The sequence below is a fragment of the Meleagris gallopavo genome, chromosome Z (assembly GCF_000146605.3).
Source record: "Meleagris gallopavo isolate NT-WF06-2002-E0010 breed Aviagen turkey brand Nicholas breeding stock chromosome Z, Turkey_5.1, whole genome shotgun sequence".
Lineage (NCBI taxonomy): Eukaryota > Metazoa > Chordata > Aves > Galliformes > Phasianidae > Meleagris > Meleagris gallopavo.
Genome location: NC_015041.2, coordinates 11,401,318 through 11,427,638, shown reverse-complemented (window position 1 = coordinate 11,427,638; position 26,321 = coordinate 11,401,318). Strand labels below are relative to the sequence as shown.

The 26,321-nt window shown below is 37.5% G+C and overlaps 2 long non-coding RNA genes across 2 annotated transcripts in view; one reads left to right on the top strand and one right to left on the bottom strand.

Moving 5' to 3' along the window:
* The window catches only part of LOC109363890, a 21,657-nt gene extending 13,369 nt beyond the window's left edge, over window positions 1–8,288 (top strand). The window contains exon 5 of the long non-coding RNA XR_004162165.1: window positions 8,191–8,288. This is a non-coding gene — a long non-coding RNA (uncharacterized LOC109363890). The remainder of the gene's footprint in view (window positions 1–8,190) is intronic.
* Window positions 1–26,321, bottom strand: part of LOC104914849 — a 58,723-nt gene that overhangs the window by 5,177 nt on the left and 27,225 nt on the right. The window contains exon 2 of the long non-coding RNA XR_796154.3: window positions 6,614–6,771. This is a non-coding gene — a long non-coding RNA (uncharacterized LOC104914849). The remainder of the gene's footprint in view (window positions 1–6,613; window positions 6,772–26,321) is intronic.

The window sequence follows — 26,321 nt, the reverse complement described above, 5'->3', positions numbered from 1 at the left end:
CTTGTTGTTGTTTTGTTTTGTTTTGCATGCTTTTTGACATTTATTTTTGACATTCTTTATGCCTCTTTAGAGTGTCTCCTAAGAGATACTTCTACAAGAATTCACAAGGCTAAGTAGAAGATAAGCAAGTCTGGAGAAGATTTTTCTGTTTAAAACCAGAAACTAGATCCCATTTTTTTTTTTTTCCACATTTTCTATGTTTCTGTATAATTCTTAGAGCAAAAGGAGTGATTTCCATCTCCATCTTCCTTTGCGAATTGCATCAGTGTTCAGCAATCTGTATTTCTCAGAGACTGAGGCAGAAGTAGGAATATCATAGTTATCCTAATCCTGACCAGCACAAACTGAACTGCTTTGGGAAGAATTTGTGCCACAAAATAATGGAACTAATTCAGTAGCACCTGAGTATGAAGAACAGACCTACAGACTAAAATCTCTTTGCCAGCATGTTTGGGAAGAGTGAATAACAACCACTGTTGAAAATGCACTTTATGGGTAAAGAATGTCCTCACTTTCCTGTTGTAGCTAACTAGCTCTCTTCCATTTCCAGCAGGAGAGGAGTAATGTCTGTCATGCTGTTTGAAACAAAGAGCAAATTTAAAGGCTTAGTGACCAGGCTTATAGGAATGAAGCAGATATCTTTGTGTTGTCAAACAAAGGATAAATCATAGCACACACTTCCACAAGAATAATTTGTGCGTGCAGACATGCACATTCACACACAATTTTGAATATGCCTGTCTTCACAAAGATGGCAGAAGTCTGGGCAATGGTGCTTAGAAATTTGATGATATTTTGATATTCTGGCTTCATTTCAAACATACTTAGCAAAAAATTACCATGATTCGTCTTCATTGTATCATGAAGACACTCTAAGTGCTAAGATTCAGTTTGGTATTTTCATAAATCTTGCAGATTTCGTATATTTCTTACATCTAATTTTATCCAGGAGGTGTATACTGAAGTATCAGGTCTTAATCCAGAAACATTTTAAACTGTCATATTTTCTGTGTCCCCAAAAAAATGCTTTTGGTTTGAAAGGAAACTTCTGATTAATTACTGCTTTGGGCAGCTATTTACCTGTGATGGATCACAGATGATGCAACTATAATTCAGTCTATTTATTTCTTCTTCTAAGAATTTATAGTATGTTTTAAAAGCAAAACCACAGCATGAGTAAATGATTCCAAGTGGTATTTTGTTATTTCACTTTAAATTCTACTGAATATTTCTATGCATGTTTTAAACACTCTTTCACTAGAAAAGACAAAATTAAGTGCTTGTCAGTATTAAAGCTTCTATGGAAGAAGACCAAATGCTCTCAAAATAATCTCAAAAGAAACTGCATTAATGTCAAAATCACATGGTTTGATCTTACTGAAGCAGGAAGTTTCTGAAACAGTAAGTTCAATAGAATAGTATGTTTCAATGAACAGTATGTTTCAGTATTTTTTCAAAAAGTATTTCATAGAAACAATGATTTTTTATATCCACTGGAGTCAGAAATAAATTTCTTACTCTAAGATTTGGCTATTTGTTATCAATAGTACACTATTAGCACCATAGATATTCAGAAATGCCACCTTTCATAAGCTTGTAGTGCATAACAAGTTTGATGATATGATTAAAATAAAATTTCACAGCTATACTTACCCTTAAATTTCTCTCCTTGAAACTCAGTGCATCATATACATTGTCTTCAAAGCTATTGCTAGGGACTTATAGCAAAAAAAATTCCTGAAAGTATGTGTTCTGCACCAATACCTTGTGGCTAAGAGCCACGATACACACATCATATACCCCAAAGACTCAAAAAGATAAGCACTGATAATGATGAAATTTGATAATACTTTTCCCAAACCATCTAGGACAGAATTAGTCTAAACGAGAACTCTGGCAACCATATTGCCTTGGTTTTAGGCTCTTGTTTATTCACATTTTTGCGTAGTAATAGGTATCAATTACATAATAGTCTCCTTGAGAATGTACTGCTTCCTGATGTTTATGGATTTCTTGATGCTTCAGCACGGAGAATGCACTCAATCTGCTCAAGCTGTAAGGAGTCATCCCTTGTGCAGGTATGTAGTGAATCTGTGCAAGGAGAAAATTAGAAAAGCCAAAGCCCAGCAAGAACTGTACTTGGCCACTAAGATAAAAGACAACAATAAATATTTCTATAAATACATCAACAGCAAGAGGAGAGATAGGGAGAATTTCCATGCCTTGTTGGACACCAAGGTCAACTTGGTGACCAAGGATCAGGATAAAACTGAAGTACTTAGTGCCTTCTTTGCCTCAGTCTTTAATAGTAAGATTTGCTACTCCCTGAGAACACAGCCCTGCACCGGTGGATAGGGATGGGGAACAGAATAGGCCCTGCATGTCCGCAGTGAGATGGTTTTGGACCTGCTCCGAAAACTGGATGCTCACAAGTCCATGGGGCCAGATGGGTGCTGAGGGAGTTGGTGGATGTGGTTGCCAAGGCACTTGCCATCAACCTTTGGCAGTCCTGGGACAAGGACAAAGGACATGGAGGTGCTGATAAGGTCCAAAGAAGGGCAACAAGGCTTGTGAAGGGCTTGGAGAATATTCTCTACAAGGAGAGACTGAAGAAACTAGGGCTATTCAGTTTGGGGAAAAGGAGGCTGAGGGAAGACCTTATTGCTCCCTTCCAATATCTGAAAGGAGCTTACAGCGAGAGCGAGGTTGGTCTCTTCTCACTGGTGACAGGTGACAAAACAAGGGGAAATGGCCTTAAGTTATGCCAGGGTAAGTTTAGATTGGATATCAGGAAAAAACTTCTTTACAGAAAGGGTTATTAAACACTGGAATAGGCTCCCCAGGGAGGTGGTTGAGTCACTATCCCTGGATGTGTTTAAAAACTGTTTGGATGTGGTGCTCAGGGACATGATTAAGCAGAGGGTTGTTACAGTTAGGGTAGTATGGTTAGGTTGTGGTTGGACTCGATGATCTTTAAGGTCTTTTCCAACCTGAATGATTCTATTACTCTATGATTCTAAGCAGTGACTGTGTGTATTTGTACACATGTATGTAAGTTCTGCTATATATAGAGTTTAGTGTCTGAGTTATTAGAAGCAGTACTAAACAGATACAGAACAGTCAAGGACTCATGAAACATCGTGATTTATACCTGCATTCAGCCAGCAGGAGACTGGCCAAGCCATATTGTCACAAGTTGGTATTCTGCTGTTAAGATCTTACACTGAAAGTTGCAAAAAAGACTTGAAATGATTACTAAGATGGGAGGAAAGAATATAAATCATATGAGATTTTCTGAGGCTGTGAGCATAAGGAATATTAAGTGGAGTTATGAAGTCAAGAAAGATGTTCTGTTAACATATTGTGAATGTCCTCTTTGTGCACCACCCACCATCATTAGGAGGAGATTTATGAGAAGCAGATTTATATTTTCTTCACACCCTACACAAAGAATTTTTTACAATAAGCTCTTTGATATTATTCTGCATCTTCCCAAAGTTTACTGAATGACAATGACTTCATGTGTTTACTTTTGTGATGTACATGCTAATTTCTAGTTAATATTTTTATACGATATTTTAACTTGCTCTTCAGTAAACTGACTTAAAGTTACAAATTATTTTACTGCAGGGTATATTCATATCACTCAGTAGATGAACAGAAGGGACAATATATCTAAGAAGTATCAATGAAGTTAACCTTCATCACAATAACCTGCCAGGTAGTATCCATCATCTCCTAATATATCACCACTCAACAGAAAAGATGTCTATCCTTTTAACCTCAACTTATGTCACAGATGAGAAGGAAAGCAGTCTTAATTATTAGAATTCATTTTTCAAATGTGCAGAGATAAATAAGAACATTTGAAAGATGCCTCACTAGAACAGATAAATTCCTATCAGGAAAACGTGATATAGCATTTTGCTTTCTAGCACACTGTGTTCATGTTTTATCTCTATTAATCTTATTTTTGTTACCTCTGTTCCTTGCCAAACTTTGGAAATAAGAAGCCAAGATAAATTATCCAATTTGAGAAAATTAATAACTGATTATATGTTCCTATATTTTTCTTTTTTATGATTTTATACTCTTTGCCGCTGCATCTGCTTGGAGTTTTGGGAAAACCTGCAGTTGGAAAATTGCATATCTTTGCTGAAAAGTTGCATTTTCCCTCCTGCTCTGCACTTTAAGAGCAGCATTTACATTAGCCAGAAGTATCACCACATCACATACCCTATTTTTTTATCCTTTGCAATGGATACAAATGGATTGATTAAATGGACAGTAATGGATTGATTGAAACTACCTGAAATAGGAAGAAATGATCAAAGTCCATATATAGACTAGACTTGGATTCTGTGTGTCCCTACACCACACAGCAAGACTGAGTGCAGTTTAATGTGTTAACATTTGTACAGAGAAAGGGCAAGAAGCAGGAGTCACAAGGGAAATTCCAACCAGATATACGGAAAAAAGAGTGTTTCACAATGACAGTGGTTCAGCCCTGGAACAAGCTGCCCACAGAAGCTGCAGAATCTCCATCTCTGGAGACCTTCTAAACTCAGAACAAGAAGGCCATGAACAGAGTGATTTGAGTTTGGAGTTGGTTTTGCACTGAATGATATTTTGGATTAGAGCTTCTGGGAGGCCTTTCTCAGTTGAATTATTCTTTGACCCTTTTATTTCAAAATCATCCTGCTCGGGTGAACAGGATGAATTGCAGAGCTAAAGAAAAGACTGAGTGAGAGCAGGTGTGCAAGAGTAGTGTAAATATGTTTAAGACATGCCATGTAGATGAAAGCTAATATTGCAGAGACTGGCGACTGGAAAGAGCTTGAAGAAAGGAAAAGCAGAGAGAGAGAAGGGAAAAGCAAATTGCTACCCTTCTGCATAAATCTCTAGAGCATTAGAGCTTCTCTCATGATGGGAGCAAATACTAGCAGAAATAAACTCCATGCTTGCTAATAATGTAAGGAATACCAGTTTAATCTTGAGACCTCTGGAAATAAATGAGAGATTGATGTTTTCTTGACTGAATTAAGAAGAAAAGTGTGAACTCTGTCAGACACAGAAAATACTGGAAGTACCTCATGAGGCACTCTTTCTACCAGATCATCTAGTTCCATCTCCCTGCTATAGGCACGGACACCTCTCCCTAGAGCAGATTGCTCAAAGTCCCATCCAGCCTGGCCTTGAATGCTTCCAGGGAGGGGCATCCACAACCTTGCTGGGCAGCCAATTATGTCAAATAAAAGAGGATGTGATTTAAGAAGTTTGAGCATGAGAGGACATAATTGAGAAAAACAAAAGGCAAACAGGAAATTTCTGTAATCATATTTTTGGTAAGAAGAAAGCCAATCTGTTCAGTTGGAAGGGAATTCTATATTCCCCAATACTATAAATATCTAGAGTGCAGATGTAAAGAGGATGGGGCCAGGCACTTTTCAGTGATGCCTAGAGACAGCACAAGGGGCAATGGGCACAGACTGGAATACAGAAAATTCCATACAAACATTAGAGACAACTTTTTTACTTTGAGTGACAGAGCACTGGAACAGGCTGTCCAGAGAGTTGTGGTGTCTCCTTTTTTGGAGATATCCAAAACACACCTGTGGACGTACTTTCCTGTGCAACCTACTGTAGCATACCTGCTTTAGTTGAGGTTTGGACTAGATAGTCCCAAGAGGTCTCTTCTAACCCCTGCAATTCTGTGACTATGTAATAATTACTGAACCTAAAGGTCTTTCCAACCTAGATTATTCTATGATTCTAATAGTGAACACAGATAAGTCCAACTAACAGGATGCCTTCAGTGAGAAAACTGATGGAGAAACAAAACTTATGTATAATAAAGATAAGCAACAAAGGGTGATGAAGTCAGCCTAGATCTACATGAGGTTAAAAGAAAGGTTGTTTACATGGACAATATGTTTAAATTGGGTTGGGTAGGAGTGAAATCATCCCAGATGATTTCACTCGGAACGATTTATGGCTGGGTGAGGTTCAAGAACATGGAAAACAGCAAATGAGAAAGGGAAGGGGAGTATTCAGCAGAGTGGTAACTGGTCAGACAAACTTAATTCTTTTTCAAAATACTGAAATAAATCTCAATCCATTGTGAGTATCCCAAAGATAACAAAGAAATTAAAAACAACTTGTGCTAATATTTCAAGAACCATCAAGCCTACTTTGTATCTATGACGAAATAAGTCTTTGAGAAAGAGAAGTGCACTACACTAGCTTGGAGAGGGCTTCTTTTCTCTGTCCAGCCTTAGATTCAATATTTATTTGGAAATCACAGAGTGATGTTTTAATGGATTTACTGCCACACTACATAGTTATATATAGTTATATAGTTATATGATAGTGTGCTGAGATTTGATACCAGCCACTATTTCAGTTATTTTGAGAAACATAATTAAAATTCAAGATGTTCTTCACAAATGGATTTATGTAAATAATTTAAAAATACAATGTTTCAGTTGAAACAACTGGGAAATGAGGGGTTAGACTGCAGGTTTGCAAAGGAGGGAATGAGGATAAAGGGAGATCCTATACTATGCACAAAGAAATGCCACATTATTGAGAAAAAAACTCCAAACTTACTGACATGTACAAATAGAAGATTCATATTTGAGACAGAGGAAATAATGCTTTTTCTTCATGGGCTGCAGGCAATTTCTCAGCTGTTTCCCAAGGGAAAAGCAGATCAAGTGGAGAGAGTGCAGAGGAGGGTTACAAACAGATCAGAGGTCTGGAGAACATGACCTGTGAGGAAAGAACAGCATTTGTTTATTCTTAAAGAGAAGAAAGACTGTGGGGAGACATGATAACAACCTTCAAATATGTAAAAGGCTGTTGCAAAAGGGGAAGTAATAATGTCTGTTGAGAACAGAGCAAAAAAATAATGGGCTTAAATTGCATGCTAGTACTTCTAAGACAGAAAGACATTCTCTAGCAATGAAACTAACTAGGTACTGCAATAGATTATCTGAAGAGTCTACCGAAATTCTCTTAGTCAATGGCTGTAAGAACATGATCAGTGATGTTTCATGACGATTTCAGTAATAATTTATATATAACTGATCATGTCTCTGGGACAAAGGGATGACCTTCTGAAATCTTTCCCAGCGTTCTTTTAACACCTTTGTTTACCTTTAATTCTGTGAGAATCAAATAGCTACAGATAAACATCTTTAACTGACATTTCAATTTGCGAAACACACAGTAATGAGAGAGAACAATAACATGATTATTTGTTTGAAAGCTGAGCCTTTAAAAAAAAGAAGGGCAATAGGTTTTTGTTTCCTATAATGCTGGAATATATTTTAGGAGAGAGAGAAATATTCATAAAGGGGATTTTCTCTGGTAATTGTGGTATCTCTCAGATGTCTAGGTATACCTGGATTCTGAATAGCTAGGTATGTGATTGTTTATACAACACATAGTTGATCCCTTTTCCTATAAGAAATCAAATGTCAGAAAAGAGATAATCATCTGATCAATATGTATAAATTGCTTCATTTCTCTGAATGTCATTTCACCTCTGTTATCAGCACCATTAAGTATGCTGAATGCCTCTGAATTTTGCTTTATCAGTGGGAAATTCGAATACAGCACTCATCCCTGATGAGAACTAGTTCTTAGCAGTGAGGCTTTTCATCTGAGAATACTGAGTAAAATAGTAGTCACACAAAGGAAAGTTATCTTATAGTCATTGTTGTTATGTTGCAAAAGGGTGATGTTGAAAATAAACATCTCCAAATTTATACGTAAACAGAGTGGGTAACAAACTGCATTTTTAATTAGTCAGCTTAATAGGAACTTGTCTACAACAGAAGAAAATACTTTATGTCTGAACTGGACTACAACAACCGTAATTTAAAATCAAATACTTGACTGCTTGCAGGATTATCTTTAAACACAGTATCATGACTTTTACTGAGTACACTTGTATGTGTACAGATAAATATATCTAGCAAACACTTGCAGAACCATAGCCAATGAAAGAAAACATAATTATTAGATGAAGCATTGAGATTACCGTCATTTAGATGGATATAATTGGTAATAAGTATTTGTTAACACAAAAACCACTGCCAGCTCTGCAAATAAGGGGTCAGTAATTCATTGCTACTAACTGTGGTCTGTGGTTTTTTGGTGATTTTTTTTTTTTTAATTTTGCAGACTCCTCATTATGCAGGCAAGAAAGTTGTGTGACATCCTGTTACTTTCTGTAAGTTTCGAAGGTTGAAAGCAACTCAACAGAGTTTGTAAATCAACATCACAGAAATAAAGTCTGATATTTTCACAAACTCTGGCTTTACTGTGCTGTAGTGGAGTCATTACTGACGAAAGGATATTTGTGCCTTCAGATCTCTTTCCCATCAAGGCTTCAATTAGACACTTAGAACTGCAGTCAGTTGAAAATCCAACTGGCTGGAGACCCATGGAGGAAGGAGCTGGAGCTCTCACCTGGCCTTCATCCAAAAAAGAAGGCATCTCAAAACAGAGGAAAACATATCCCTGTTAGGATAAATGGGCAAAGACAAACAATAGGAATAAGTACCCTCTTCTTTCTGCTCTCTTGAGAACATTTTCTGCAAAATCTGAGAGAACACATGATTTCCCCAAGGGCTTCCTTCCTACTGAAGCCAAAGTCCTCAAGAGCATTAGAGAAAGATTTAGTGGTCTAAATAAATAGAGATTGCTATGTTTTTCTGTAAAATATATGTGTATGCTTTAAATAAATGGGAATACTGGGGAGAAATACATGTAGATTCAACAAACTGCCTGGTATCAGAGGTCCATATTTCTGAAGAAATCTTCTTACAGTCTTTAGAAATGAACGTAATTTTTCAGGTTTTCCTTGAAAAGTAACTTAAAGATTTATTATGTAATTTTTGACTATTACCTGATTATTCATTTGGAAGCCTTGTTCTTAGCTGAAGATTTACTGGGAATAGGAGGGGAAGAGGCAACCAGTTGCCTTCTTGCTAGGTCCATATTAAAATTATAGTCTTTAGCACGGGACTGAGCCTAGGGCACTTGCCAGCTGTCCAGCTCACTCTCAATATTGCTTTACATAGAATCATAGAATCATAGAATGATGGAATCATAGAATGGCCTGGGTTGAAAAGGACCTCGAAGATCATCTAGTTTCAACCCCCCTACTATATGCAGGGTCACCAACCACCAGACCAGGCTGCCCAGAGCCACATCCAGCCTGGCCTTGAATGCCTCCAGGGACTTCACCCTGTGAGTGAAAAACTTTCCCTTAATATCTAAGCTAGATCTCCTGTCTCAATTTAAAACCATTCCCCCTTGTCCTATAACTATCCACCCTTATAAACAGTCGTTCCCCCTCCTGTTTATGTGCCTCCTTCAAATATTGGAAGGCCATAATGAGATCTCACCGGAGCCTTTTCTTTTCCAAGCTAAACAAGTTTTTCACAGAGGAGGTGCTCCAGCCTTCTGATCATCTTAGAGGCTCTCCTCTGGACTTGTTCCAAGAGCTCTGCATCTTACTTGTGCTGGGGACCCCAGGCCTGGATGCAGTACTCCAGATGGCAGCTCACAAGAGCTAAGTAAAGGGGGAAAGTCACCTCCGAGGGGGACAATCATCTCCCTCTCCCTGCTGGCCACCCCTCTTTTAATGCAGCCCAGAACACAGTTGGCCTTCTGGGCTGCAAGCACACACTGGCTCATGTTCAGCTTCTTGTCCACCAGGACTCCCAAGTCCTTCTCCACATGGCTGCTCTCAAGGAGATCTTTCCCCAGTTTACATAAATACCTGGCATTGCTCCAACCCAAATGCAGCACCTTGCACTTGGCCTTGTTGAATTTCATTAGGTTTTCATGGGCCCACTTCTCCAGCTTGTCCAGGTCCCTCTGAATGGCTTCCCTTCCCTCCAGTTTATTGACTGCACCGCTCAGCTTGGTGTCATCTGCAAACTTGCTGAGAGTGCACTTGATGCCATCATCTATGTCATTGATAATGATGCTGAAGAGCACTGGTCCCAAGACCAACACTAAGGGGGCACCTCTTGTGACTGACCTCCACCCAGACATATAATTGTTGATCATAACCCTGTGGCTATGACCAGTCCACCAGTTCTTAACCTATCAAACAGTCCATCCTTCAAATCCACATCTCTCCAATTTAAAGAGAAGGATGTGATGAGGGACCATGTCAAAGACTTCGCAGAAGTCCAAGAAGATGATATCCATCACCATTCCCCTGTCTGCCCATGCCATCACTCCATCATAGAAAGCCACCAGATTGGTCAGGCATGATCTGTCTTTGGTGAAGCCATGCTCGCTGTCTCAGATCAACTCTTTGTCTCATATGTGCCTTAACAATTAATCAGGAGGATCTACCCCATGATCTTCTCAGTCACAGAAGTGAGGCTCTGTAGTTCCTGTAGTTCCTCAGGCTGTTCTTTCTCCCTTTCTTAAAAACGGGAGTAATGTTTCCCTTTTTCAAGTCAGCAGGGATTTCACGCGACAGCCATGATTTTTCAAATGTGATGGAGAGTGGCTCAACAACCACATCAGCCATCTCTCTCAGAACCTTAGGATGCACATCATTTGGCCCCATGAACTTACGTACATTCAGTCTCATGAGAAGGTCTTGGACTTGTTTCAGCAGAAACAGAGAGAGACAGAATCTATTCCTCTCACCCTCACCTAGAAGTTCAGGGTCTTGGCAGACATAGGCAGCCTGAGCACCAGTGAAGACTGAGGCAAAGCACTTATTGAGCACCTCAGCTTTCTCCATGGAACGTGAATTTCTTGCTAGCTGAGGAGATTTCATCTCGTCCAGCAGCTTAGCTCTTGAGGTCCTATTTCGAGCCCCAAGGCAGTGGTTGTCTCATACAAAAAAAACATTCTAAAGAATTCCATATGCAATATGATGTCAAGATACAAGAAGCCTACTTTTCACAAGTCATGTGCTGGAAGGAACAGCCATCAGCCCTACAAGAAAAGCACTCTGCTATCGCCATCACTTTCAAGCTAAATCCAGATAATCTGAACATTTTATTGCCTCACAAATTCAGGAAAGAGAAGAAGATACCTTCATTTTTTATTCCCTTTATTTCCACATTTGTCAATTATTCTTGAAGAGGGCAACTTATGCTTTAAACAAGCAAATATTTAAAAATGAGACATTTTTCATTCCTGTGAGGTTAAAGCAAATATTGTTGAATGCTACACCAAATACTGCAGAGAAAGTTATTCTGTTTAATTTTGAGGTCAAATTTTAAACATTTACTTTTCAGGTGGGTGTTTACAGACATGCATTGTATCAAAACAAGAGCAGAAGCAGGCAATAGATGTTTTCAAATTATCCTCTCAAAAAATGCTTTGCTCTTCTAAAATTTATCCTTTCTATCTCAGAGCATTTTATAGAGAAACATTATTGTTACTTCAACCACATTCTGTATTTTTGTTTATGTTCTCTCCCTGCATTAGCTTGAATAAGCACAAGGCTAAAAGAAACAGATATTCTTCAACTCTGACTGATGCAGCTATATTAGAGACAGAAATTTTCAGCTAAATCATATAGTTTTTGGTTGCTTTTATGTTTGTTTGTTCTGTTTTGTTTTGCGTGAAAACATGTATTCTTCAGATAAGGTATAATCTCTAATTTCAATCTGACCAATTTTTTCCATCTGTATTGGTAAGAGTTCCTTTATGTTTCCTAATGATATCCTACAAACAAAAAGCACAATTGTTCATTTCACATTTTTCTACTAGAATATTTTGTAAATTAGAATCTGTCCCTGCTTGAGAACAGCTTTTCAATCATCAGGAATTAAAATTTCCAGGCTTTGTCACTGACCTATCCTTGAAGAAAATGGTTTTGTGGCCACCTAATCAAGCTATCTCTGCATTATCATATCAATCAAAATGGCATGGGTAAATAAATGGAAGAATAAACAATGAAAAGAAAAAGCTTTATTAGTACAAAAGAAAAATTTAAAAAGGGAGGATTGGAAGTATAACTTTCCATTTAAGTAATGATTTATTAATTGAAAACATTATCAGTGGGAACACTGAACTTCAGCCTACTGCTATTTTCCAGCATCCATATGACTGTGATAAGCTAGAACACAGGTACTTTTGCATGGAGTTCTGCTCACTAACTGACAACTGTCACAAACTGATCTTAATAATCGAGCTGTATAACACAGTACTAGATATTGTGTTTTCCTTAGCACAGCAAATTATTGTAATGTGGAAATTATGTAGGCAAGATATTTTAAATCATCTTCTCTGTATATGCTGAAGATCACTTGTAAAACATCATGATGCTTGACTTCAGTGGGTACAGCATCATACAAGGAACATACACAGCTTACTGTATACATGTATGTTGTTTATTAATGTATACAGTTTAAACTATATAAAACCCAGGAATTATAATGGGTAGTCTCAGAAGAAGACAGTGAAAAGACATCTGTATACTTACGTGTGTTTATGCATGCATATGAATTCCAAAAAAAACCCAGAAGTCTTATTACAAACAAGATCTCAGAGTTTTCTCATAACTCTGTGTACCCCAGTACATAACAATAAATGTTTCCTAAATGAAAAATAATTAATTAATTACAATATTTGTATTCTTAAGAACTGCTGATCATTGTTAAGATCAAGAAGCACTAGATTAAATCATAGGGAATCACAGTAGAGAGAGAGTTTACCCCCATAAACTGCTGCCATTCTTTCAATTCCAGTGCAGATGTTGCCAGATGCTCTGAAACAGCCACCAGTTTGCTGAATCCATGCTAACACATTGTATGAAACAATTTACAGAAAAGCAATGACAAAATAATGTGTTTTTCTCTTGGCTCTGTGGTTTCATGCCTTTTTACATGATCCATACAGAAACATTGTTTCAGGGTCCTATCATGATATTTCAGTGAGTGTTGGCTGTAGTAATCATAGAATCATAGAATGGTTGGGTTGCAAGAGACCTCAAGAATCATGAAGTTCCCACCCCCCGCCACGGTTGCCAGCTGCTAGATCAAGTACTAGATCAGACTGTAATGGCAGTTCCTATTTTCCAATCTATCCAGTTAATTAAAGTCTGAGAAAATTGTTGTCTACTTGGTCTTATTTGATGTATTCCTTAGCCCCAGTATTTAAAATCTGTCCTTATGAAAAGGAGAAGTAGTTATGGCCAGACTTTCAAGATGGGAGTTTCAAAGGACTGATGATTAATCTAACTTAAAACACTGCACTGATATTTTCTCTGTCTTCCCCAGAAGCAGCTGAGTAATGAGACGTTCAGCTCACAGAACAGCTGCTTAGGGTTTTGTGCTCCCACAGCCACTACAAACATCTTCCTCATCAGAGGCTGGGGCCTACCTCTTCATGGTCAGTCCTTGGCCTGTGGTCAGGAGCCTACAATTTACCCTGGCTGCCTACGGTAGCCCTGCTCTGCTCACCTCGTTATGCACTGTGGAGGGGTTGTGACCTGCCTTGCCATCCCCTCATCTTCCTTCCTGCCATCCCTGAAAGAGCACCCTATCCCCCTGTGTTTTGAGATATGCTACTGAAGATCTCCTGTCTCAAGTTCCACTCAGAATGAGTAATGAACTGTAGAGGGATGTCCAGTTTTAAGCCAATAAGATGATTACTCCGCTATGCTCTTGATATATTCATATGTGACTTATCTCAAATAAAAATTTCAGAAGTTTTATTTATGAATCTGTTTTAAGTCCTATACCATGACTTTGGTTAGTTCAGTAGGAACTAGACTTAACCTAGAGCAATTGCTTTGATCTCGTAGTAAACTGTGACAATTTGAAATGTATTTCACAAAATGATATTATTGCAAAAAGATGTGGAACATGTCATCAGATTCTTCTACTGTCGTTCATACAATGCCTCCCTGAATTTTCACATTTCATCTGTGAAAGAGCTTTTTCCATATTGCGTTTTTGAGAGGTGGACAAGGCAGCCATCCAATCTGGGTTACATAATCATTCTGCCTATCAGCTACAATGAGAAATTAGGCATAAAGAAAGAAATGCTTTCTAATTCTGTTTTTGTCTTTTTTTTCTTTATTTTATTTTATTTTATTTATTTTATTGTATTGTATTTTATTTTTCTAAACAGCAAACAAAATGATCAGGCTACAAAAAGGTGGAAAAAAATACTTCTGCAAAAATATCATGACAGGTTTGTTCTGTGAAATCACAGTTTTATACCATATCTTGCTGTCATTTTAAGATCCATTAGCTTTTTGAAATCTCAGAATCTCAGTAAAAAATACACTGAGAAAAAGTCTTGACAGTAACTATTATTGAAAAAAAACAACATATTAGTGTAACAATAACCTTTTTTACAAATGACAAAGAAAAAAGCAACATAAAAACAAAAAAGATTTTCTACTTCAAATATGCATCTCCCAACCACAAAAGTGAAACCATTAGGAATTATAACAGTAAGAGCTTCCGGCTGCAGGCAGATTAAATCTTTTTGTTGTTGTTTTTGTTTCATTTAAGAACATCTTGTGCTAAAGTAGCATAAGTATTGATGATAATGAACCTCCTTTTTTCCAATTTCATAGTGAATGGCAGAGACATTCTATTTCCTGATTTTAAGCATGGGGGCACAGATTTTGCCCTGATAAGAAACATTTTCTCACAAACAACCCTCATCCTAATAAATAAATAAATAATGACTTATGGTAAATTAGAAGGTTTTAATGATTAGCATATTGCTTTTAGACTAATTGCCTTCAGCTTGGTTTCCTGACTTGTCAATTCACAGGAGTTTTTTTGTGTGTTGAAACGAAATACATAGCTGGCAGTATTTTTGAAAGTTGAATGTCTGGATAATGCCAGATTATGGAGAAATTATCACGCTGAGGATCACATGTTCCACTTTACCTTTTCTCTTCTGTGAATCACTCTTTGTTTAAAAAAATTTTTAACCCCTTTATTTGATCAAGAATAACAACTTGCCCAATGATGAGGTGCTTGTTCTAGTCTACAGTAAACAAGAACAAGCATTAATACTAAACATGATATAAGGAAGTAAGTATGCTTTAAAGAGCTTGCACATAAAAACTTTAGAAACAGGAGGAACAAGAAAAAAATCCCACCATTCATACCCCCTTCTACATCTTCTTACGTTATTCTTCTTTTCTTTATGTGTTACATTCTCCAAAATTCTTCTCTAATCCTCCTCTCATCAAATTATTGTGGTTTCTGAATTTCTTTTTATTTATTTTTACTGCATTTTAATCAATTTATGTTGCACATTAGAATACATACCTTGGAATTTTTACTCTGTGATCTAACTGACATGCATTTTTGAGAGGTGATGATTTAGACCACGGTACAAGAGTTGCAAGAGTAATTAAGAATACAAACAAGCTAATTTCTCAAACAAAAAAAGTCTGTATTAAAGCTTGGATCAAATGTTAAATTTCAATTTTTTCACTAGATAATTTATTTTCTGATACAAAATAAATCCTAATTTCCATCACTCTCTGCACAAATTTGGTGCTTTTTAATAAACGTTCTAGTGCAAAATACAATCACCCCACAAAAACACCTGTAGGATACCAAGGCATGGTGTGCTTTGTTGAGCACATATGATGGCTGCTGCACTGGCACTTACTGCCCAACGCATTTTATTATCTAAGAACATCAAGTAATTTGGGATCAGGTAAGAATCAGGAGTAAAGAAACTGGCCAAGAACACCATGCATTTTTGATCATGTGGACAAAGGTTTCAGGTAAAAAAGGGGAAAACTCCTTAAATGCCCACTTTTTTTCCTCTGGGATGTTTTCAGAATGGCTTCTATTGGAGGCAAATCTGATCGCTTCTGGCAGATTTTCTTTCTTTAATGGTTTATGGGATTATCAAGATGAACAAGCATTTGGACTTTGTGCCATTTGAGTAAGATTGTCAGGAGGTCTTGAACATTTTTGGACTAGAGAATATCCTACATCAATCAAAAGTGTTCCCCAGCACTACATATGAACTCACAGTAACCACAACTTGCAACCAGAAAATATAAGCTAATTTAATCTAGAACAGTATTTATCCATTGCAGGTATATTTTTTTCTTAGTTAATCTCTGACTCCTTATCTTTGTTGGATTGCTCTTTGATTTACTTCATATTCTCTAGCTGCTAGACTACGTGACATAATGTTTACACTTCACGCAATCACCTAAATCATTCATGTTCTTTTGTACTCACTTGCCTTATATTTCCTCATCTATTTCACAAGGTTATAATGTCTGTGAACAGGATTCTTGCCACCATCAGTCAGATCATTTATCTATGCTGCCTGCAGTCAATCCAGTGTATTATTCTGAAATGGCTAAAGTTAATTATGAGTAAAAACATTTTCTATGCTAGACTTATTCTAGAAGGATGGCAATCAAATACATTTTCTGATTATCAAATATTATCTTGAGGTGACTCCATGGAAAGATTTCGTTTCATTATTAAATAGTTATTGGACAGTTATGTAATTTGAAATAAATGATAAAGTATTTTTCATTGCTCAGTCTAACAGGGACATTTGTGAAAATCTTAATGCAGACAGTCTGGTACAATGGATAAGATGTTTGTTCTTTCTATCTTCAGATAGGTGCAAATGCTTTCAAGATACAATAGTATGATTATGAAATATAGATGCTTTTCACGTCATCTACACACACAGAACCACAGAATGAAAGAACCATAGGGCTGCAAGGAACCTCTTGTTCCTTCTAAAGCAGAGTTCCTAGAGTTATTTACACAGGAAAGTGTTCAGGTGAGTTTTGAGTATCTCCTTAGAAGGAGATTTCACAGTCTCCCTGGGCAGCCCATTCCAATCTCTATCACCCTCAAAATAAAGAAGTTATTTTTCATGTTTGTTTGTGCCTGTGTTCCAGTTTGTGCCAATTGGCCCTTGTCCTGTTACTGGGAACCACCAAAAAGAACCTGGCCCCAGACAAGCCCTATTAATAAGCACTGTTATGATCCCGTCTCAGTCTTCTTCAGGTTGAACAGTCCCAGATCTATCAGCCTTTCCTCAGAGGGGAGATGCTCCAGTACCCTAATAATCTCCGTGGCCCTTCACTGGACTTTCTTTAGCAGTTCACTGTCTTGTACTGGGGAGACCAGAACTGGACACAATGCTCCTCCAGATGTGGCCTCACCAAGGCATAGTAAAAGTGGAGGATCATCTATCTCCCTTCACCTGCTGGCCGCACTCTAATGCATCCCAGCATATTTGCCTTCTTGGTCACAAGGGCACACAGCTGGTTCGTGGTCAACCTGCTGTCTATCAGGACTCCCAGGTATTTCTCTGTAGATCTCCTTTCCAGCAGGTGACCCTCTAATCTGTTCTGGTGCATGCTGTTATTTCTCCCCAGGTGTAGGATTCTAAACTTATCCTTGATATTCCATCTTTAGAAGAAAAACAATATTGATATCACACCAGTGTTTTAGTTGTTGCTGAGCTGTGTTGTACAAAGCTAAAGACATTTCACTTTCTCTGTTTTTTAGTTTCTCATGCTTCCTGTGAGTGGGGCTGAAGGAGCACAAGAAATTGGGAGAGGAGAGAACCAGGGCAGCTGACCTAAGCTGGCCAAAGGGATATTCCATACCATATGAAATCATGAAAAAAAACTTGAAAAACAGTGGGGAGCAGCCACTGTCTGGGAACTAGTTGGGCATCAGTCAGTAGGCAGTGAGCAATTGCTTGTGCATCACATATTTTGTGTGTATGTGTGTATACAATCACTATTTTTTTTTATTACTTTTCTCTTTTAGTAAACAGGTTTTATTTCAATCCAGAAGTTCTACTTTGCATTTTTCATTCTGATTCTCTCCTCCAACTCCCTTGGAGTAGTAGTGAGTGAATGACTGTGTGGTACTCAGCTATATGCCTGATTAAACCAGAACATCTCAAGATTCTGAAAGTCAAGCCTTCTAAAGCAAGTGTTTTAGTGGATTACTACATCACCTCTCTCAAAGAGAATCTACTTGTCAGTGTTATGGTGAGCTTTATGCAAAGCTTGGAAAGAATCTCAAAATGGGCTTCCTAATGACTATTATGGGGCCTAGAGAGCTTTCTGAGATCTGCTCAGGGTATTTTCTCTCTAGCATTTGCATGTAAGATAAGCACTGGGTGTGTACAGGGCTTTGGCTCTTCATTCCAGGCTGGATATCTCTTCATTCTGGACCATTTCCTAAAATACCTTACTTGATTGCTATGTTGAAGTTACTCTCCTAACTGAATACGTACATAACAGAAATGGAGGTAATTAGGGTAATCAATTTAATGGGTTCTAATAAAATTGATTTTAAATCACTTGCATTAATGTGACTGAAGCTGCATTTACAGTGTGAAGAGAACACCTTGCTCCTCCTGATGAAAAATTCTTGTTCAGAGGGTGTACTGTAGAGACAAATAATGAAGGCAGAGATCTGGACTAAACATCTGTACAACTTTGAGGACTTAGCACCTTGGCTTCCCACTTGCCAGGCAGATGTTTTGACACTGTTACTTACAGAGTCATACTGCTGCCGGCTTGAAAAATGGTGAACCGAGTCTGAGTCTGTCAAAAAGCACTGTTAAATCCTACCCTCAGAGATAAGCTGAAGGCCAAAATCCAAAATGTGATATCACAGTTATCAATAGATACTTCTTCTCTGAAAGAGTGGTCAGGCCCTGGAATGGGCTTCCAAGGGAGATGGTGGAGTCACCGACCGTGGAGGTATTCAAGGAATGTTTGGATTTTATGTTGAGGATGGTTTAATGGGTGATTGGTGATTGGTGGATGGTTGGACTGGGTGATTCTGTGGGTTTGTTTCAACCTTGAGATTTTTTGATTTTATGATTCTATGAATATAGCAATGGCTCATAGAACTAGCTATAGGAAGTTAAAAATGTCATATGTGTGTTTGCTGCTATCTCACTGTGACCAGACCCCTTCAAAGTATTTGGATTTCTTAATTTACTTTCTTACTCTTCTCCATCCCCAATCCTTTTTAAGTCACTCTTTACAGAGCCAACTGTCCTGAATTTTGAATTCTGTATTCTATGTTTTTTGTCCAGGTTTGTAACATATAAGTATTGCAGAATCTACAATTAATAGGGGTGTGAGGACATGTCACCATCAGACCATGCCATAGCATGCCTCAAGACTGAGACAGCTCTGGCTAAACTCACAACCATCTATGTCACTGGGACTCTGTATCCAGGCAGACTAACTTTCTTTACAAAGAAGGTATATTAACATGGGAATAGCACGACCATGGCTTTTGTCATCAAAAGAATAGCTTTGCTGACTTGATGGTGTAAGGTACAAATCAACTGTAAACCTTAATCCAATTTGAGCAAAGGGTAAAGGCAGACAACTTTTTCAAAGGACAGCTTTAGTCTTGTTCCACAGCTTCAGTACATAAGTTTTTATTTACCATTGGTAAGATTCCTAATTGTAGTTCTACTACAGATAAGAGTGCTTTCATGATCTCATTGCAACCCGTTCCTAATGAACACGGAGGAAGCACAGTGCCAGCTGCATTAAGTAAAAGCATCTGCATTATAAGCAGACTTTCTGGTATTTAAAAACAAAGTAGCTTCTACTTGCTTGGAAATGTCAATACACCTTTTAGAGAAGACAGATGGGAAAAAATTCATCTGGACATTATGCTGTGCTGATTGTATGCAAAGGAGAGGGTGATGTGCTTCTGCAAGTTGTGTTTCTGCTGATGTTGAGCAGAGCTGATCCGGCATTGGGACTACAAAACCAACAAGGATGGCTTTCCACAGAGACACACACTCCTGTCATGCTGGCACAGCTATGCTGCAGGAGGTAATGGCCAGCTTGCAATCATCACCACTTCTCATTGTTTCATGGACAAATTAGGATGGGACATGGGAGTGCAGTAGAGAAGAGAGGCTGTAGGCACTGACTGCTTAGTACTCTAGTTCTTCTTTTTTGGGATGTGAAAGATAATATACCTATGCCAACATTTGAGTTCAATGGCAATTATAATTTAAGTCATATATAATAAAGACAATCTTCTAAAAAATAGAGTCTGCACTTTAAAGAAGCAAGATATATGTATGCAGTGCTGTGAAAGACTCAGCCAGTGTACTCAGCCACAACTATTAAGAAAACCATTTGATTTAAAAAACAAGACTATATTTAAGGACTACCAATTTGTGAACTTTATTTTGAAATTTCATTGTGCACATAGTTGAGCTCTTAGTCTTGTAACAGCAAGAGTTGGAAGCACTTAAGCAACATGATCCTGGATTCTCTAATGATCATCTGACTACAGATATGTATTAAGAAAAAAATACCACTAAAATATGTATTCAAATCACAGTTCTCCATTAATCAAGGCTGACTATACTGTCACAATGTCTATATATATATACATCAGATCTCTGCCAAAGTTATACTCTAAGCACTTACAAAATGCAGTACAGTATAAGCACTGTCCTAGTAGTGCTATTTATTCTCTCTTGTTGTTATTAGAGGAGAACGTGTTTATTTAAATCTGAAAATAAATTACCTGATTCTCCTGCTTTGTATACGAATGCATGCTGAAAGGCAGAAGACAGAAGCTTTACAAGAAAAAAAATCCTAATAGGAAAAAAATAAAAACACCCACCAAAAAAACAACCACACAAAGCAAATAAATCTGCATCTTAAAATCTGAAGAGATAAATAAATAAGTCTATTTCTTCTATTTGCGTTGTTGATCTCCAAAACATGGCAACCACTTTATACTGCCAAAGATTACAAAATGGAGAAAGTATCAAATTTAATTTTTCCACAGATTGATATGTGAAGTTCATTGCAAGAACAGGCCCCAGTAAGTCACCTTATCTGTCACAACATCTGACATCTACTGTTTTTCTCTGGTTTGTTTGCAGTCCTAACAGTGAAATGAGAACAATTATCTACTCTCATTAAATTCAAAAGAAAAAATGCATATAACATAACAAACATTATAAAAGTTATCCTTTCTCACTAATGAAACCTGAATGCAAAAACAAGCAACAGTGTGTACCAAACTCTTTGCCAAATTATTAGTCCGTTTGAATAAATACACACAGCCACAGAATATTGACAGAATTTTCCTATACAGTTTTATATCCAAAGACTTGGACAATATTCTGGCACGATACCCTTCAGAAATACCCTACACTGCACAGCAAGAACACATAACTAATTTTTAATATATTTTCAGCTTCTAGCCAGGAGGGAACCTTGAAGTGAACTGCTATGTAGAGGATACAACCACAAGGAAGACACTCTGGGATACAACCTGACCCAAATCCTGACTCAACCGTGACTCAGCAAAGGCACCAGGGCATTGTCTGTGAGACCACTCTCTATTCAACTATTTCCTTCCTGAAATAGTTGTACAGAAATAGAGAACAGACACGTAATTACTTGCCAGCTTAACATTTATAAAGCTACATATGAAAGGCCTCACTATGTGCTCAGGTTTTACTTCCTCTCCTACTGAAATAATCTCATTGTCCACAGAACAAATTCATGAGACAAGAAGCATCACAGACAGCACACATAACTAATCCAAAGATCGTATATGAGCAGACAACAGGCAGCTCAGTGTGCAGCTCACTTTGATTGCTACTTCAAACCTGTCCATTTGTCTAAGCCATAGAGGGAGTACTACAGGAGTGAATGCTGCTGAATGACTGCGTGTCAAGTTTCCATACTCAGTGTAAATCAGTCTTTCTGTTACGACTTTACCAGACTGCAGTTTTATATGTAAACATAAGCCCACCGCTAAAACATTTCATAATTATCTTTGGAGTTCTTCTGCATGATCTCTTGTGAATCTAATCCAGATAAAGAAAACAGATTCTACCACACACTGCAGCCCATAAACAAACTTGAATGTAGTACATTTCTAGATCTGTGCTGTCCAGACACAAGCACAGTTTGGCTATCAGCTGCTTGAAGTGTCATATTTTTTTTTCTGTGATGAATTGGAAGTGGATCTCACAGCACTCCCAGCTCTCAGCTCCCCTTTGTGTCAGCAGCAGTGTCTCAAAGCCAGATTGGATCACCACCAAGAGAGAAAAAGTGTTACCAATCACTAAATGTCCTGGTTATCAGGACAGGTTTCTACACTTTCTCTCATGGCTGGTTTCCCTTCCACAAGGAGCCGAGTTTCCGTGAGTAGAGATATGAAAACAAGTGCTCTTCCAGATCCAGTGTAATTAGAAGTGTAAAAATATCATTGAATCTAAGTGAATAGGATAAAGATCTCTGGTATTTGTACGTAAGACAATTATATTTGGTGGCAACTTAGTTGTTGACTTTGATCTGTAGCTCTTCAGGCTCCTTGTAGCTTAGCTATTTGCTTTGCCTTTTTTAGGCACTAGAGGAACGGTCAGGGTCCCTTCGTGCTGAGCCTGTGCTGAGCCTGAGTGAATTACGTGCAGCTGAGAACCATAGGACTGACAGCAGTGTTCTCTTCTTCTGTAATGTACTGAAGCCAAAACTTGTCAGGGTCAAAACTTAATGAGCCTCCAGTTACAGTGCAAGGTCTGTCTATTGACTCAGGTTAGTGTCTAGAGTAGGATTCTATTCTCTTTATTCTTGTTTTTCATCTCTCTCTATGTTTTTAGAGTGTGCTCCAAGAGTGATAATTTGGGCTAAAGCAAATAAGCTACAGTGCAGCAGAAGAATGCTCCACCTTCCTGGAGGCCTTTTCCTTTTCTTAGTGTTTCCTTAGTAGATTGTTGGCTTGCCAGGCCAGAGACTGCTTTTAGCTTACAACTGATGCAAAGGTAAGTACTTTATTATTTGCCTGAACAATTTGAAATAATAAATAGATCAATTGTTATATATATATGAGACTCTTCCTTTGTGCATTATTAGAAGAACGCTGAAATATAGATCAGTAAAGCAAGATTAAGATGTCTCAAAATCATCAATCTATACCAAAATAAAAAGTGTAAGATGCTGAATAAAAATCTGCATCTTAACTGGAGATTGGAAACCATATTTAAGGTCCTAGTGGGCATATCAGTACTTTATGAGATTATATGCGTTAAAAGGAATAGCTCCTTTCTGGAGTTTCTGAAACTAAGAAACTGGAATCAGTAAAAATCCTTTTAGGATTTAAAACTTTTTAGAAGTTGCTCTTTTTTTTTTTTTGTACAAGATATTTTGGAATTTTTAGTTTATGCTTTTAAGGAAGAGTGGAGGAGGTGAACAGAAACAGGGTTAAGTTTTGGCACGCAGGGGATACCAGCATTCCTGGACATTGCTCCAGAGAACATGTCCCCTGAAGAGAGCCATTCCAATTTGTGTTACTGCAACTTAGCCTTTATCTACCAGTTTAGGTTTATGTATCTCCTCCTTCTCCTTTCTGCTCTGGATTAGTTTCTCTCACCAGTGCTTCATCTAATCTAGTAGCACAGTGTTGATGAAGCATCCAAAACTTCTGGTCTTGACTTTACCATACATGGTCAGGGAAGTCAGGGAGAAGTCTTCTGAAATAGATACAGAAAATAAATTTCCAAGTTTTGTTAGCTATTAGTGACAGTTGGAGACACAGCTATTCTTCACGCCTCTGAAAATCTGACTCTACTTCTGTCTACTTCTTCATTTTGAAGATGGAGAAGACAAATAATTTCTCATGGCTTTATACAGTCAATTCAATTCTAAGATCCAAAGAAAAATGATTGCTGCTAATTTTCAACACATAAAAATGTAATGCCTCTCCTAGTTCATCTCCAATTTAACTAGTATCAACCAGGGCACATCAGCAATAGTACGAAATAGTTTTAAATCTCTGCTGGTGTCTTAGATTTGGTGATTTCTCTGAAGATACAACATACAGAGCCAAGATCCAAGATAACATTTGGGAAGAGGAGCAGACAACAACAGGTGTTAATCAAAAATTATCTGTCTGCCATTTAAGGCATGGCCCAGGTCTAATAAATCCCTGAAATAAGTAATTTTGAGGAGAAAAATATTAATGGAATATTCAGGTTAACAAGCTCGTGCTTGATGTATTGATGCTGAAACAGAAAGATAAGCTTATTGAGAAAGCTGGTCTAGGAAAAGGTGTCCCCATCCATGGCAGTGGAGTTTAATCTGGATGGTCTTTAAGGTCCTTTCCAACTCAAACCATTCAATGAATCTATGATTTTATGATACACAATTTTAGTAGGCAACAGGGTAACACAACTGTATTTCCTGTGTCTCAGGATCTGGGAAATTGGGCACAAAACTGTTAGCAACTTTGAAATTGTGTGACTGACCTGTCCTGAGAGCTGATAGTGATCAGATGGCACTTTTCTCCCTAGACATCATTCTGGGAAGTCACTTTGTCACTTTGGTGTTATGGAGAAAATCTCCTAAGCCCTTAAGATCTGTCAGCTGTGCAGTTTAGTCCTCTGTTAGTACTTGTCTGCACATTCTTAACCTTCCCCACTGCCTTTTTCTGTTTATTGTATATGTGTCAGTTTTATGTAATCTGTCATGGGTGCTTATATCTTCTACATCAGTTAGAAATCCTATCTCTCAATTGAAGTAAGCACTTCCTAGCAGAGATTTCCTCATTATTTCATTTATAATAATATTATAATAATATTATTTCATGACTATTTATACGTAATTCCCTGCTTATGTCAGATATAAACATCATGTTTCATTGCTTTTTAGATAAACACTGCTGATTCAAATCAAGTTTTTCTTGGATCCATGTTTTTAAGTATCGTTTACAACAATAAATGATTTCAGTATTACTTTTGCTCATGGGTTCTAACTAGCACCATTTGGTTTTACTGTAATTTACCTAAACATTTTGTGGTTTTCCTTCACTTCTCAAAAAGATGGGTAAAGAGGTTCTCAAGTCATTTCAGTCATCTTCCATGGGAAGGGAATAAAAATTCTACACATTTCTACACCTCATTTCAACCCCCAACTTGTCCTTCACTCTTGGCCTTACAGTTGAAATAATTTCCAACACCAGTCTGTCTTAAAGACTTTCATTTTTTGTGGATTTGGATGACAGGGAAATTTTTGCTTCTGCAGCCCAATAGTATGATACAGCAAATATGCCAGTGGAAACATCCAAGTATTTTGAAAGTAACTTTGACTCATCTCTTAGCTTGTCATCTAAAATCTAGCACTAAACAAGATAGTCTTTTGTTCCTCTCCCCATGCAATCTTGACAACGTCAGGTATTGTCTCAGGTCTATTTTTCATACAGATGCGACCTCAAGAGTTTCAAAACAATCAGATCCATTTCCATGCAAAGAAAATCATGTTGAAACATACCCACAGTAACACTGGACACTACTTTGATTCTTTAAAATCTTGAAATGATACAGAAAGCTTCCTAAGCAAATAGAAACTTGCTCAACAATAAATGGAGAATGGAGATATTCTTGCTTACTCTCGCAGAGATCCCAAGGAAAGACAGTGCAGCATGAGTTTTACTCTAAAACTGAAAATTAGTCTTAGGGCAATCATTCATAGGCTTATCATAATCATGTTTCTAATAGGGATAAAGTAATCTTCCTGGGTAAAAATAAAATCAGGAAGTACTGATCTAATTCTTCAGACAATAATTAAATTCAGTGGTTTCCATGTATGAAATTATTGTCAAGGTGAATGCACACATTCCTTTAGCTACAATTAAAAGTACTATGTCAAACCAGGATATTTTACTGTGATTTTTAACCCAGTTTTCACAGGAAAGTACGCGTAGGATCGTTAGATCTCCCTAAAATGAGATAAACTAAATTAAGCTGAGCCCCTGCTTCTTCCTTTCATCTCTTTGCTTTCTGACAAGGTAAATCTCCAGATCAGATAAAACTCTGGCTCCAGAGTACACTGTGTTTTTCAGTCCTCTCAATAACATTGCAAATGCAAATTTGAAGCTGATTTCCCAAACTCTGTTTGTTGATTGCAGTAGTACTGTGAGCTCAAATGTCCTCAGCTGCTTACTTTGGCTGCAGGGGCAAAGGGTACGCACTCAAAAAGAAACTTCCTTAACTAGAAAAATCTAACAGGTCAATGCTTTGGGTAAGGAACCTGCCTAGTATTAAACTAGGATGTACATTGCCTTACGTGGTCCCATATTGCATGTAAATTTCCCCACACACTTCTCAACTCCTCCTATGAATTTTTGACATTGAAATGAGAATAAATAAATAAATAAATAGAAAGAGAAGGATTGTGATGAAATAAGGACAAAAAACATAAAATACTGAAAGAATATGTTTACACTGGTCATGATTTTTGTTTATTGAGGAATAAAAACTTTAAATATTGAATCCAAATA